A 15092-nucleotide genomic window follows, 5' to 3' on the forward strand; every position below is an offset into this window, starting at 1 on the left:
ATAATATAAGTGAAACATGAGAATATCCTATTTTTAAGAATAAATTTGTATATTTTAATACTAACTCAGTGCAATTACTTTATTATACAAGATACAACAATATATAGTACATGAATATGGAAAAGTAAAGGAAATCCAGAACTTGAAACCATTCAAATTAGCCATGAATTAGACAAAATTTTGAAATGTCAGAAGAGGTCTAGATGGACAGCTAAGGCATTTCACCAGGTGACATTTGAAAATTTGTGCCAGTACAGGGAGACCTCAATACACCACTCTAACCAAATGACAGGTCAACTCAACAAAAGTCACACAACGACACCATCGACTTAAACAACACCATAGCCCAGCTGGGCTTAATAGATATACACAGAGTCTTCCATCCAATGGCAAAATTTTTTACATTTTTCTCAGCAGCACATGGAACACACTCCAAAATAGATCATATAACAGTTAATACAGAAAACTTAAGCAGATACAAGAGGACTGATATAATCCCATGCATTTTATCTGACCACAGTGGGGTCAGACTAGTTCTGAACAATGAAGTAAAAGTCAAAAAACATTAAAACACTTGGAAGCTGAACAACACACTTCTGAATAACTCCTGGGTTACAGATCAGATCAGAGAAGAAATTCAAAGGAACTTATGGGACATAGCAAAAGCAGATCTAAGGGGCAAATTTATCGCACTAGGAGTACATATTAAAAAGACAGAAGAAGAGCATATAAATAACCTAAAAAAGAAACTGAAACACCTAGAGGAGCAAGAAAAAGTTAATGATAAAACAACTAGAAGGACAGAAATAACAAAAATAAAATCAGAAATATCAGAGATTGAAATAAGATCTACTATACACAAAATTAATAAATGAAAAAGTTGGTTCTCTGATTGTTTGGGGTTTTTTTTGGTTTTTTTTTGTTGTTGTTGTTGTTTCTTGCTAGTCCTGGGCTTGAGCTCAGGGCCTGGGCACTGTCCTTGGACTTTCTCAAGGCTAGAGCTCTACCAGTTGAGAGTTGAGCCTCAGCACCACTTCCAGCTTTTTTCTATGTATGTGGTACCGAGGAATTGAACCCAGGTCTTCGTGCATGCTAGGCAAGCACTCTACCACTAGGCCAAACTCCCGGCCCAAAGTTGGTTCTTTGAAAGAGTCAATAAAATAGACAGACTCCTGGCAAGATTAATCAAAAAAAGGGGGAGGGGAGACTCAAATAAACAAGATTAGAGACCCCACGGGAACAATCACAAATGATATCCAGGAAATTCAGTCCATTATGAGTAAGTTCTACCAGGGCCTATATTCAAAGAAACAAGAAAATCTAGTAGAAATGGATGATTTCTTAAATAAATATAGGCTACCCACACTGAACAATGAAGAAGTAAACAAATTGAACAAACCAATCTCTTACAATGAAATTGTGGAAGCAATCAGGGAAATGCCAACCAAAAAGAGCCCAGGTCCAGATGGTTTCACTGTGGAATTCTACAAGATGTTTAAAGATGATGTAGCACCCATACTCTTGAAACTCTTCTGAGAAATAGAAGCAGAAAAAGCAATACCAAACTCATTTTATGAAGCTAATATTACATTCATCCCCAAACCAGGGAAAGACCCAACAAAAAAGAAAACTACAGACCTATATCTCTAATGAACACAGACGCAAAACTCCTCAATAAAATATTAGCCAACAGAATACAGAAACAAATTTTAAAAATTATATACTACGATCAAGTAGGCTTCGTCTCACAGATGCAAGGCTGGTTTAACATTCACAAACCAATTAATGTAATACATCACATCAATAGAACTAAGTAAGGATAAGAATCATAATTTCTCTGGACGCCGAGAAGGCATTTGACAAAATACAACATCCATTCATGTTGAAAGCACTAGAAAAAAATACGAACAAGAGGCACATTCCTTAAAATAATTTAAGCCATATATGACACACCTACAGCCAGTATTATACTAAATGGTGAAAGACTGAAACCATTTACCTTAAAATCAGGAACTAGACAGGGATGCCCACTCTCTCCACTTCTCTTCAATATAGTGCTGGAACCCTTAGCCAGAGCAATAAGGCAAGAAAAGGATATCAAAGGGATCCATATAGGGAAAGAAGAAATTAAACTATCCCTATTCACAGATGACATGATCCTCTACTTGAGTGACCCAACAAGCTCCACTCGCAAACTCCTAGAATTAATAAACTACTTTAGCAAAGTGGCAGGATACAAAATTAACCTTCAGAAGTCAGTAGCCTTCTTGTACACCAATAATACACAAATAGAAGGCCAAATCAAGAAAATGATCCCATTCGCAATAGCCCCCAAAAGAATAAAATACTTAGGAATTAACTTAACCAAAGATGTGAAGAAATTACTGAATGAAAACTATAAAAGCCTAACGAAAGAATTTAAAGAGGACACTAGGAAATGGAAAGACATCCTATGTTCATGGCTAGGGAGAACCAACATAATGAAAATGGCTATACTGCCAAAATTGATATACAAATTCAGTGTAATTCCCATCAAAATCCCAAAGACATTCTTTACTGAAATAGAAGATACAATCCAAAGGTTCATATGGAACAAGAAAAGACCTAGAATAGCCAAAACAATTCTAGGCAGGTGGTCTTACAATACCAGACTTCAAACTCTACTATAGAGCCATAATAACAAAAACCGCTTGGTATTGGCACAAAAACAGACCAGAAGATCAATGGAACAGAATAGAAGACCTAGAAACAGAACCACATACCTATAGGCAACTTATATTTGACAAAGGAGCCAAAGATATAGAGTGGAACAAACACAGTCTATTCAATTACTGGTGCTGGCAAAACTGGGAAGCCACATGCAGAAAACTAAAGATTGACCCTAGCCTTTCGCCATGCACAAGCATTAACTCAAAGTGGATCAAAGACCTCAACGTCAGACGGGAAACCATGAAATTGCTACATGATACAGTCGGAGAGACACTGGAACTCATAGGCACAGGCAAAAGATTCCTGAACAGGATCCCAGGGTCACAACAGATTGGAAAGAGACTCGATAAATGGGACTACCCAAAAATAAAAAGTTTCTGCACAGATAAAAGCATAGCCACAAAAGTAGAGAGACAGCCAATCAACTGGGAGAAGATATTTACCAATAATACATCTGACAAATGTTTAATATCCAGTATCTACAGGGAACTCAAGAAACTAATCCCCCCAAACCCAACAAACCATTCACTAAATGGGCAAGGGAACTAAAGAGAGTCTTATCAGAAGAGATTAAAATAGCAGAAAAGCATATGAGAAAATGTTCATCATCCATGGTCATAAAGGAAATGCAAATAAAAACAACCCTAAGATACCACCTTACCCCAACAAGAATGGCCAAGATTTTGAACTCAGACAATGACAGGTGCTGGCGGGGTTGTGGAGAAAAAGGAACCCTACCAGTGGGATTGTAAACTAGTTCAGCCATTCTGGAAAGCAGTGTGGAGGTTTCTTAAAGAACTGAAAATTGACCTTCCCTATAATCCCGCCATACCACTCCTGGGCATCTATCCTGAACATCATAACCCAAGATATGATAAGGACACCTGCTCAGCTATGTTCATCTATGCACTATTCACAATAGCCAGGTGATGGAAACAATCCAGATGCCCTACTACAGATGAATGGATACAGAAAATGTGGTATATATATATATATATACAATGGAATTCTACATAGCCAACAGACAAGCTAAATTAATGGCATTTGCAGGGAAGTGGATGAATCTAGAACGAATCATGTTGAGTAAGACAAGTCAAGACCAAAGGAACAAAAGGTGCCTGGTATTCTTAATATGTGGCTATTAGATCCAAACAGTACAAGAGCGAGGACTCAATATTTGCATACCCAATGCTATGGACATTTTACTGAAAATATAAACACAACTACATAGACATAAAAACCTATGACTCTACAGACATAATGTTTTATTACAAAAATTAATATGAAGGTTCTTTACCAAACTCATTCTATGAAGCCGGTATAACCCTCATCCCCAAACCAGACAGAGATTCATCAAAGAAAGAGAACTATAGACCTATTTCTTTGATGAACATTGATGTAAAACTTCTCAACAAAATACTGGCCAACCGTCTACAACAACTCATCAAAAAAATTATGCACTATGATCAAACAGGATTCATCACAGGGAGGCAAAGCTGGTTCAACATACGCAAATCAATTAATATAATTCAACACATCAACAGGAGCAAGAACAAAAATCACATGATTGTCTAAATAGATGCGGAAAAGGCATTTGACAAGATCCAACAACCCTTATGTTAAAAGCTCTGGAGAAACTAGGAATCCATGGAAGATTCCTCAATATAATAAAGGCTGTGTATGACAAACCCACTGCCAGTATTACACTTAATGGTGAAAATCTAAAGCCATTCCCTCTAAAATCAGGAACAAGACAAGGATGCCCACTCTCTCCACTCCTATTTAACATAGTATTAGAATTCCTGGCCAGTGCAATAAGGCAAGAAGCAAGCATAAAGGGGATCCAAGTAGGGAAAGAGGAAGTAAAACTATCCCTCTTTGCAGATGATATGATTCTGTATTTAAAGAATCCTATAGACTCTATTCCCAAGCTCCTTGAGCTGATTCAAAACTTTGGAAGGGTAGCAGGCTATAAAATTAACCCTCAAAAATCAACTGCCTTCCTTTACGCCAGCAGTCAGAGGAATGAGGCAATAATCAGGAAAGCAACTCCTTTCACAATAGCCTCAAAGAAAATAAAGTACCTAGTAATTAGCTTAACTAAGAATGTAAAGGACCTTTTTGATGAAAACTTTAAAACCCTAAAAAAGGAAATTAAAGCAGAACTAAGGAAATGGAACAACCTCCCATGCTCCTGGATTGGAAGAATCAACATTGTGAAAATGACAATCTTGCCAAGGGCTATCTACAAATTCAATGCAATACCCATCAATATCCCAATGGCATTCTTTAAAGAAATAGAAGAGGCAATTCAAAATTTCATATGGAATAATAAAAGACCCCGTATAGCAAAAACACTTCTTAGCGGAAAGAACAGCGCTGGAGGAATTTCAATTCCAAACTTCAGACTCTAGTACAGGGCTATAATTATCAAAACAGCTTGGTACTGGCACAAGAACAGGCCTAAAGACCAATGAAATAGAACTGAGGACCCAGATATTAAACCACAGACCTATGGCCACCTAATCTTTGACAAGGGAGCCAAAAAAATAGAATGGAAGAAAGACAGCCTCTTCAACAAGTTGTGCTGGCAGAACTGGTTAAGCACCTACAGAAAACTAAAGTTAGACCCTTCTTTGTCACCCTGCATTAGAATTAACTCCAAATGGATCAAAGACCTGGAGGTAAAAGCTGACACACTGAAAACTTTACAGGAAGGAATAGGAGATACACTGGGCCTCCTTGGCACAGGTCAAAACTTTCTTAATAAAGACCAAGAATCACAACAAATCAGAGAAAGGCTGGATAAGTGGGACTGCATTAAACTGCAGCGCTTTTGTATGGCAAAGGACATAGCTAGTAAATTAATTAGGAAGCCTACAGAGTGGGAGAAGATCTTCACCAACCAAACAACGGACAAAGGCCTCATATCTAAAATACATCAACAACTCAAAAAATTGAATCACTCCAAAACTAATCTCCAAAGTAACAACCATCCCATTAAAAAATGGGCCAAAGGCTTAAAGAGAGTCTTTTCTGAAGAAGAAACAAAAATGGCCTATAGACACATGAAGAAATGCTCAACATCTCTGGTCATAAAAGAAATGCAAATCAAAACAACTCTAAGATTCCACCTTACTCCAGTTAGAATGGCCAGGATCAGGAAAACAAATAATAACAGATGCTGGAGGGGATGTGGCCAGGAGGGATCACTACTACACTGTTGGTGGGAGTGCAAACTCATTCAACCACTATGGAAAGCAGTATGGCAGTGCTTCAAAAGGCTAAACATAGAGCTCCCCTATGACCCAGCAATTCCACTACTTGGCATTTACCCAACCATCCAGAAACAAGGGCATACTAAATCCACTAGCACAACAATGTTCATTGCAACACTATTCACCATAGCAAAGATATGGAACCAACCTAGATGTCCCTCAGTTGATGAGTGGATCAACAAGTTGTGGTATTTGTACACAATGGAATTCTATGCTGCTGTCAGAAAAAACTACATCACCCCATTTGTTAGGAAATGGAAAGACTTAGAAAAAATCATATTAAGTGAAGTAAGCCAGACTCAAAGGAACTTAGGCTCAATGGTTTCCCTCATTTGTCATAATCAGTAGAAACCTTGGGCTCTACTAGTAGAGATCGGCAATAGAGCAAAATCTTGATACATAAGGCCATATAGTATGAAGCTAATTGAAAGGACCTCCAGGATATTGAAACAAAAGCCATATAAGGAATGATTGTTGTCCTTAATGTACTATGTTATCTCTCATCTCTTTTGCTGTCCCTTGGGTATCTCATATTGTTACAGTATCTCACTTTGTTATCTGATATATTGAATTTATCTATAATTGGTTATTTGAAATTTGATAGGGAAGGGGGGAAAACCAAGACGGGTGGGGGGGGGTGGGGGGGGTAATGGGTACCAAGACATGTGAAAGGGTATCAATGTACGTGAATTAATGCACCTTCTATCTGGCAAATATCATGTAACCCTTTTATTAATTACAATAAAAATAATAAAAAATAATTTTAAAAAACCTATGACTCTACAGACATAATGTTTTATTACATAAATTAATATGTATCTATGATATAAATTAATATGTATCTATGATATACAAACTCTTAGCCTAATTTTGATTATGTTCTAAAAACTAAGTGCTAATAGAGATTCCCTTCTTGAACATTCATTTGTTAAACATGTCATTTGAAATATGATATAAAAATCATCAATGTTAATAAAATTTTTAATAAAAAAAATGTGCCAAGGGGCCAGGAGTTTGGCCTGGTGGTAGAGTACTTGCCTAGCATGCATGAAGACCCAGGTTCAATTCCCCCGTACCACATACATAGAAAAAAGCTGGAAGTGGTGCTGAGGCTCAAGTGGTAGAGCTCTAGCCTTAAGAAAGTCCAAGGACAGTCCTTAGGCCCTGAGCTCAAGCCCAGGACTGGCAAATATATATATATAGATATATATATATATGCCTAAAATCTGAGGCCTGGGGTTCAAAAAAATTGTGCCAGTACAGATGCTTGAACTTGGGCCTAGAAACTCTCCCAATCCAGGGTTCTATCAGTTGAGGCACAGCTCTACTTCTGCCTTTTTTTCTTGGTTGTTAATTGGAGATAAGAGTTTCATGGACTTTCCTGCTGATGTGGGCTTTGAATTACCTTACTCAGTTCTCAACCTCCTGAATAGCTAGTATTATAATCATGAGCCACTAGTGCCCTGACCCATGTGAATTTTTAAAAAAAAAACATCCCCATTGCAGTATCAGTGGAGAATGTGCAACACAATTCCTGTCCCACCTGTCAGAACAAAGGACAGTGTACTCAGTTATCAGTGGAGGTCTATGGGAAAACTTGGACTTCTACTTCTACCACTTTTAGCCATAGCGCCTCTTCCCTTTTTCTGATGGTTAATTGGAGATAGAAGACTCACTGACTTTTGTGTCTGTGCTGCCTTCAAATCTTGATCCTCAGATCTCAGCCTCCTGAGTAGCAAGAATTACAACCATGAGCCACAAGTGCCTAGCAAAACTGTACAAATTTTCAGCAGCAAAACCCCATCATATTAACAAACAGAAATACAGCAAACTAAATTTTCTTGAATTTACTATAATAGTCTTCCTTTATTTGAGATTTTGGCTTTTGGTAGTTTCAGTTTTCATAATTAACTAAAGTTCAAAAACACTAAATGGGAAATTCTAGAAGCAAACAAATCATAAACGTTAAACTGCTCAGCTTCATGATGAAATCTCATGATGAATCCTGCTATACTTTGCCTAACACTAAATTCTTCCTCTTTTAGCACATCCATGCTGTCCATATATGCTACTTACACGTTAGTCATTTGGTAGCCATTTCCATTATTACATCACTGTTGGAGTATAGTGGCATTTGTGTTTATTTTCCTTATGGCCTCAAAGTGGAAGAGTGGGGAGCTCCTGGCATAAAATAGAGATAAAACACATCATAAAGCTCTGGAATTGGTAAGTATAACCAACATTAATGACAATTCAAACATGTCAAAGGGAAGCTTTAAGACTCTTTCAATGAAAAATTTTAGGCTCTCAACCTAGTTAAAAAAAATTACCTGTAGACAGAATGTAAAGATCATATTTACATAACATTACAGCAGTTTGTTATAATTTTTGTCTTATTACTTTTAATCTGTTGCTGTGCCTAATTTATAAATTAAACCTTAACATAGCTGTGAGTGTATAGGAAATACAAAAACATACCAGGTTCAGTACCACTGAGCAATTCAGGTGCCTACTGTGCATTTTGGAGCATATTACACATGGATAAGGGAGTATGGCTGTGTGAGATGAAAACTTTTAGAATTATCTGAAAAGGGTTCCTATGATTTCCTATTTCATTGCCAAAGCCTTCTAATTTTTCATTTCAGGCATATTTACAATTAAAAATATCAGCAAGGAAACAAAGTTTCAACAAATAAATAAATGATAAAAAGAACTAAATGAAAGTCTTAGGTTAGAGAATTATAACAACTAAAATAAAATTCAAGTAAAAGGACTTGCTAAAAAAGAGTCAGAGTAAGCTAAAAGACAAAAAAAGCCGTCCCAAGCAGGAAAGTCAGTCCCTGAGACTCTTAACTCCAACTAACCACCAGAAAACTGGAAGTAGAGCTGTGGCCCAAAGTAGTAGCCCATTTGCCTTGAGCAGAAAAAAAACTCAGGGAAAACAGCCAGGCCCTAGGTTCAAGCACCACAATGGAACAAAATAAGAAAAATATAGAAAACCAGAAATTTCCTAATGAGCAGTAAGAGGAAATAAGCTGAAAAAGTATTTTAAGGCATAGATATATGAGACTTCAACAAGAACAGAAAACTTAGCACTTATGTCATTATAGTTCTGAAGGTAAAAGAAAAAAAGGACTTGATAAAGTACTCAAAGAAATAATAAATAGGGCTAGGAGTTTGGCCTAGTGGTGGAGTGCTTGCCTAGCATGCACGAAGACCCAGGTTCGATTCCTCGGCACCACATATATAGAAAAAAGCTGGAAGTGGTGCTGTGGCTCAAGTGCTAGAGCTCTAGCCTTGAGAAAATTCCAAGGACGATGCTCAGGCCCTGAGTTCAAGCCCCACAACTTGCAAAGAAAAAAATAAGAAATAATAAATAAAAGTACCCAAAATAGGGGCCGGGAGTTTGGCCTAGTGGTAGAGTGCTTGCCTAGCATGCACAAAGGCCCAGGTTCAATTCCTCGGTACCACATACATACAAAAATCCAGAAAGATGCTGAGGCTCAAGTGGTAGAGCTCTAGCCTTGAAAAAGTCCAAGGACAGTGCTCAAGCCCTGAGCTCAAGCCCAGGACTGGCAAAAAAAAAAGTACCCAAAATATTATAAACAGAACAAGAAGGTAATAAGACACATGTTAGTTGAACTTCAGGGAAAAAAGACAAAGTAACCATGAGAATGATAAAAGAGGAGACATATCATCTACTCTACGTGAGAAAAACTACTCCAATTACCGTCATTAACTATAAGTAAATATGAATTTCCAGAGGAAGTATCACAACATTTTTAAATTCTAAATTAAAACTATCAACCAGAAGCCTAATTCCAACCGAAAACAATTATCCTTCTCGGGCTGAGAGTCTGGCCTCATGGTAGAGTGCTTGCCTAGCATGCACAATAACTCAAGTTTGATTCCTCGGTACCACATGCATAGAAAAAGCCGAAGTGGTGCTATGGCTCAAGTGGTAGACCTCTAGTCTTGAGAAAACCCAAGGACAGTGCTCAGGCCCTGAGTTCAAGGCTCAAGACTGTAAAAAAAATATCCTTTTCAAATGAACGCAAAATCAAGAGATTTTTATATGAATTAGAAGATAATTTGTTACCATCAGACCTACACTAAAAATAAATCTCTAAAGACTCTTTTAAAAGAAAGGAAACATAGAATTGGGCATTGCTGGCACACACTTGTAATTCTAGCTACTCAGGAAGCTGAGGTCTATGAATCACAGTTTTTTTTTGGTCGTGGGGCTTGGACTCTGGGCCTGGGCACTGTTCCTAGACTCTTGAGCTCAAGGCTACTGACCTACCCCTGGAGCCACAGTGCCATTTCCCATTTTCTAATGGTTAATTGGAGATAAGAGTCTCACAGTTTTTAGTGCCCTGGCTGCCTCTGAACCAGAATCCACAAATCTCAGCCTCCTGAGTAGTTAGGATTACAGGCTTGAGCCACCCCACCAGGTATGTAAGGAAATTTCTAAGATATGAGAACTGTCCCAGATGAGACTCCACAAGCAGCTCTTTGATTTACACAGTCCTGAGATTGTCAAGAGAGATTGCTTTCATCAGTATTGAGCACAAGTGGGTGTTCAAGCCACTATTGCAGATGCCTAAGATGATTTCAATAAAGTGACTTATCAATTGTTAACTTTTTTGTTGACTATTCAGAACATCAATATATTTCAGAAATAAAGAAAAATGTGCTGAGTTTGAAGAAGGAGGAGGTGATGTAGGAAGAAGAGGAACTGGATGATGACGATGAAGAATAGTAACAGCACCATCCAGGCTACTGTTAGCTCATACCCGTAATTCTAGTTACAGGACTGAGATCTGTAGATCACGGTTTGAAGCCGGGCCATACAGAGGCTTAAGATATAAGTAACCAACAAAATTCTGGACTGGAGGGCCGGGAGTTTGGCCTAGTGGTTAAAGTGCTTGGCTAGCATGCATGGAGACCCGGGTTCAATTCCTTGGTACCACATATATAGAAAAAAAAAGCCAGAAGTGGTGCTGAGGCTCAAGTGGTAGAGCTCTAGCCTTGAGAAAGTCCAAGGACAGTGTTCAGGCCCTGAGCTCAAGCCCAGGACTGGCAAAAAAAAATTCTGGACTGGAGGTGTGGCTCAAGTGGTAAAACATCAGCCATGAGAGGAAGCAGATCCTGGAGTTCAAGCACTGGTAACAGCACAGAGGAAAAGGGAAAAATAGAATGAGTAGGAGGAATAAATATGGGCAAATAAAATAGAATTTTCTTCTCTTGAATTTTCTACATAGTAAGACTGTCTAAAAAGGAAAAAAGAATACATAATACAACCATTGATTGGAGAAAAGCTGGAATAGATATAGAGCTTAAAGGAAGGAACATATAGATTAAGAGGATAACCCAGCAAAAAGACATACTTACTTTTAAAGTGTGAACAAGTCAACAAATCCACAAATTACAAATGGAGACTTCAGCATTCATTTCTCAGAAATTGATTGAATAGCTGCAGAAAAAATCAGCAGGAGAGAGGAAAATATTAGCCAATATGAACTAATTGCCATTTATACAACAGACCAATCAATAACAGATACACATTCTTTCAAGCAGCCATGGAATATATTCTAAACTACATCATACTCTAGAATATAAGTAAATCTCAATAAACTTAAAAGACATGAAATGGAGCCAGAAGTTTGACATTTTAGAAATAATTACTTATAACACTTAAAAGCCCTAAATCACTGTTCCTCAATTAAAAAAAAAACTTTTTTGCCAGTCCTGGACCTTGAGGTCAGAACCAGAGAACCGTTCTTGGACTTTCTCAAGGCTAGAACTCTACCACTTGAGCCAAAGCACCACTTCTAGCTTTTTTCTGTGTATGTGGTACTGAGGCCAGTACATGCTAGGCCAGTACTTTACCACTAGGCCAAACTCCTGGCCCAATAGAAATATTCTTTAAGCAATCTTTTTATATTTGTTTGCTTGTTTTGTAGTCCTAGGGCTTGAACTCAGGGCCTGAGCACTGTTATGAACTTCTTTTCCTCAAGGCTAATATTCTACCACTTGAGCCACAGCACTCCTTCTAAAATTCTGTTTATATGATACTGAAGAATGAAATCCAAGGCTTCATGCATGCTAAACAAGAGCTCTACCACTAAGCCACATTCTCAGCCCCTCAAAAGCAGTCCTGAGCCCTGCACAATGGCTCATGCCTGTAATCCTACCTACTCAGGAGGCTGAGATCTGAGGATCTCACTTCAAAGCCAGACAGGGCAATAAAGAACATGAGACTCTTATCTCCAATTAACCATTAGGAAACCAAAGGGGAGGCTGAGGCCCCAGAGGTAGGGAAGAAACCTTGAGCTGAAGAGGTCAGGGACAGCACCCAGGCCCAGTGGTCAAGCCCCGTGATCCAAAAAAAAAAGCAGTTCTGATACAACGTTATAGAAGATCTAGAAAACAGATAAAGGATTAAATGTCTGCTCAAGAAAAAATTTATCTGGAATGTTTCTACTATAAAGTGACACTAGAGACACTAGACACTAGATGGCTCAAGCCTATAATCCTAGCTACTCGGGAGGCTGAGATCTAAGGTTCAAGGTTCAAAGCCAGCCAGGCTACAAAAGAACCTGAGACTCTTATCTTCAATTAACCTCTAGAAAATGGAAAGTGGAGCTTATCTCAAGGGTAGGGTGGTAGCCTTGAGTTGAAGAGCTCAGGGACAATGTCCAGGCCCAGAGGTAGGGTGATAGCCTTGAGCTGAAGAGTTCAGGAACAGCACCAGGCCAAGTTCAAGCCCTATGACCCACAAAAAAAAAGAAAAAGAAAAAGAAACACTAGAAGATGCTAGAAACCAATGCCTCGTGTTTCAAGTCCTAGTCACTCAGGAGGCTAAGATCTGAAGATCTTGTCCAAAGGCAGTCTAGGCATAAAAGTACAAGAAACTATATCTCCAACTACTTTGCAAAAATACTTGACTAAGCCAAGGGTGGTGGCTCATGCCTGTAATCCTAGCAACTCATGAGGCTGAGATTTGAGGATCTCCGTTTAAAGCCAACCTGGGCACTAAAGAATGTGAAACTCTTATCTCCAATTAATACTAGAAAACTGGAAGTGGGACTGTTACTCAAGGGTTAGGGCCGTAGCCTTGAACTGAAGAGCTCAGGGACAGTGCCAAGGCCCAGAGTTCAAGCCCCATGACCCACAAAAATAAAAAAAAAAGCTTGACTAGATCATTACATTTCACTCAGCTATGAGTGAAAAGTCTGATCAGGAGCACAAAGATCTGAGATCAAGCTCCCCAACAGCATAAGCAGATAAACTATAGATGAGGATACATATATGTTTAACACAAATTAAATATTACATAATACATATCCACACATATAGGTACAGATGATATATAGATACATATATTATATATAAATCAGAAAATAAATTGCCATGAGGCTCGTTAGGAAATTAAGTTAACAAAACTAGCCACAATAAGTTTGCACCTGCAGGCTCATGCTTGTAACCCTAGCTATTCAGGAGGCTGAGATCTGAGGATCACAATTCAAAGACAGCCTGGGCAAGAAAATCCATGCGAGTATCAACTCCATTTAACAAACCAAGAGTGGAGCTGTGTCTCAAAGTGATAGAGTGCCAGCCTTGAGTAGTAAAGTCAGGGACAGTGCCCAGGCCCTGAGTTCAAGCCCCATGACCGACAAAAAAGGAGGAAAGAAAAAGTAGCCACAAAAGATGGACATCAGTGGCTCATGTAATCTAGCAACACAGAGAGTAAGAACAGAGGATCCTGGTTAAAAACAAAACTTGGCAAGAAAGTCCAGGAGATTCTTATCTCCAATTAGCCACGCGATCCTTAGATTTTTTTAATCAGTCAAGGGGTTTGAGCCATGGGCCTGGGTGCAGTCCCTGGACTCTTCAGCTCAAGGCTACCGCCCTACCCCATGAGCCACAGTGCTATTTCTGTATTTCTGGTGGTTAATTGGAGATAAGAGTCTTTGGTCTTTGGTCTTTGGTCCTCAGATCTCAGCCTACTAAGTAGGATTACAGGCTTGAGCCATGGGCACCAAAATTTAGACTTTTAATTTATACCAGTATAAATTTCACTTATCGACTTGGAGTTTGGCCTAGTGGTAGACTGCTTGCCTAACATGCATGAAGGTCCTGGTTCCATCCTTCAGTATCAAATACATAGAAAAGGCTGGAAGTGGTGCTATGACTCAAGTGGTAGAGTTCTAGCCTTGAGTAAGCTTGAGGACAGTGCTCAAGTCCTGAGTTCAAGCCCCAGGACTGGCAAAAGAAATCGTTTCTCAAGCCTGGCACCAGTGGCTCAATTTATTATCCTAGCTACTCAGGAGGTTGAGACCTGAGGATCACGGTTCAAAGCCAGTCCAGTTACAAAAGTCCATAGGACTATTTTCCAATTAACTACCAGAAAACAGGAAGTGGTTCTGTGGCTCAAAGAGGTAGAGTACCGGCTTTGATCTGAAGAGCTCAGGGACAGGATCCAGGCCTAGAGTTCAAGACCCATGACAAAAAGAAAGTCTCTAAACAATGTAAATACTCTGATCTTGAGTCACTTGTCATTGCACACTAATGGTTTTTCAATTTTTCTTGCATTTATGAGAATTTCAAAAATCAATATAAATGTTCCAGTGTGATTAAATTATTCAAGTATAATAAAGGCTTTACTAAATGTATTGAGGATAAAGCTTCTCACCAGCATGAATACTCTCAAATATAGTAATGACAAAAACCTAAACAATTCCTTATACGCTTTTGAGTTGTGAATATATCTGTAGTACTAATTTTGCAGTGCTCAGAAACTTTTTTAAAAAACCAATAAAGATATTTTCAAATTCCTTACGTTAAAAAACATCATCTGCATGATTTTTGTAGATATTAGTAGAACTCAATTTGGTACAAATAACTTCTAACATTCCTTACATTCATGAAATTTCTCATCTATATGGATCCTGTGAGGTTGAATAAGTTGTTCCAAATGATGGTTTTATTATTTATTACATTCGTACTTCTTATCAGTATGAGTTCTCTTGTATTAATCAGTATAGAATTCTAAACATTTCACATTTCTTAAATTGATTAGGTTTCTTTTTACTATGGCTT

This window comes from Megascapheus bottae, chromosome 4 (genome assembly GCF_031878675.1).
Source record: "Megascapheus bottae isolate mThoBot1 chromosome 4, mThoBot2.hap1, whole genome shotgun sequence".
NCBI classification, from domain to species: domain Eukaryota; kingdom Metazoa; phylum Chordata; class Mammalia; order Rodentia; family Geomyidae; genus Megascapheus; species Megascapheus bottae.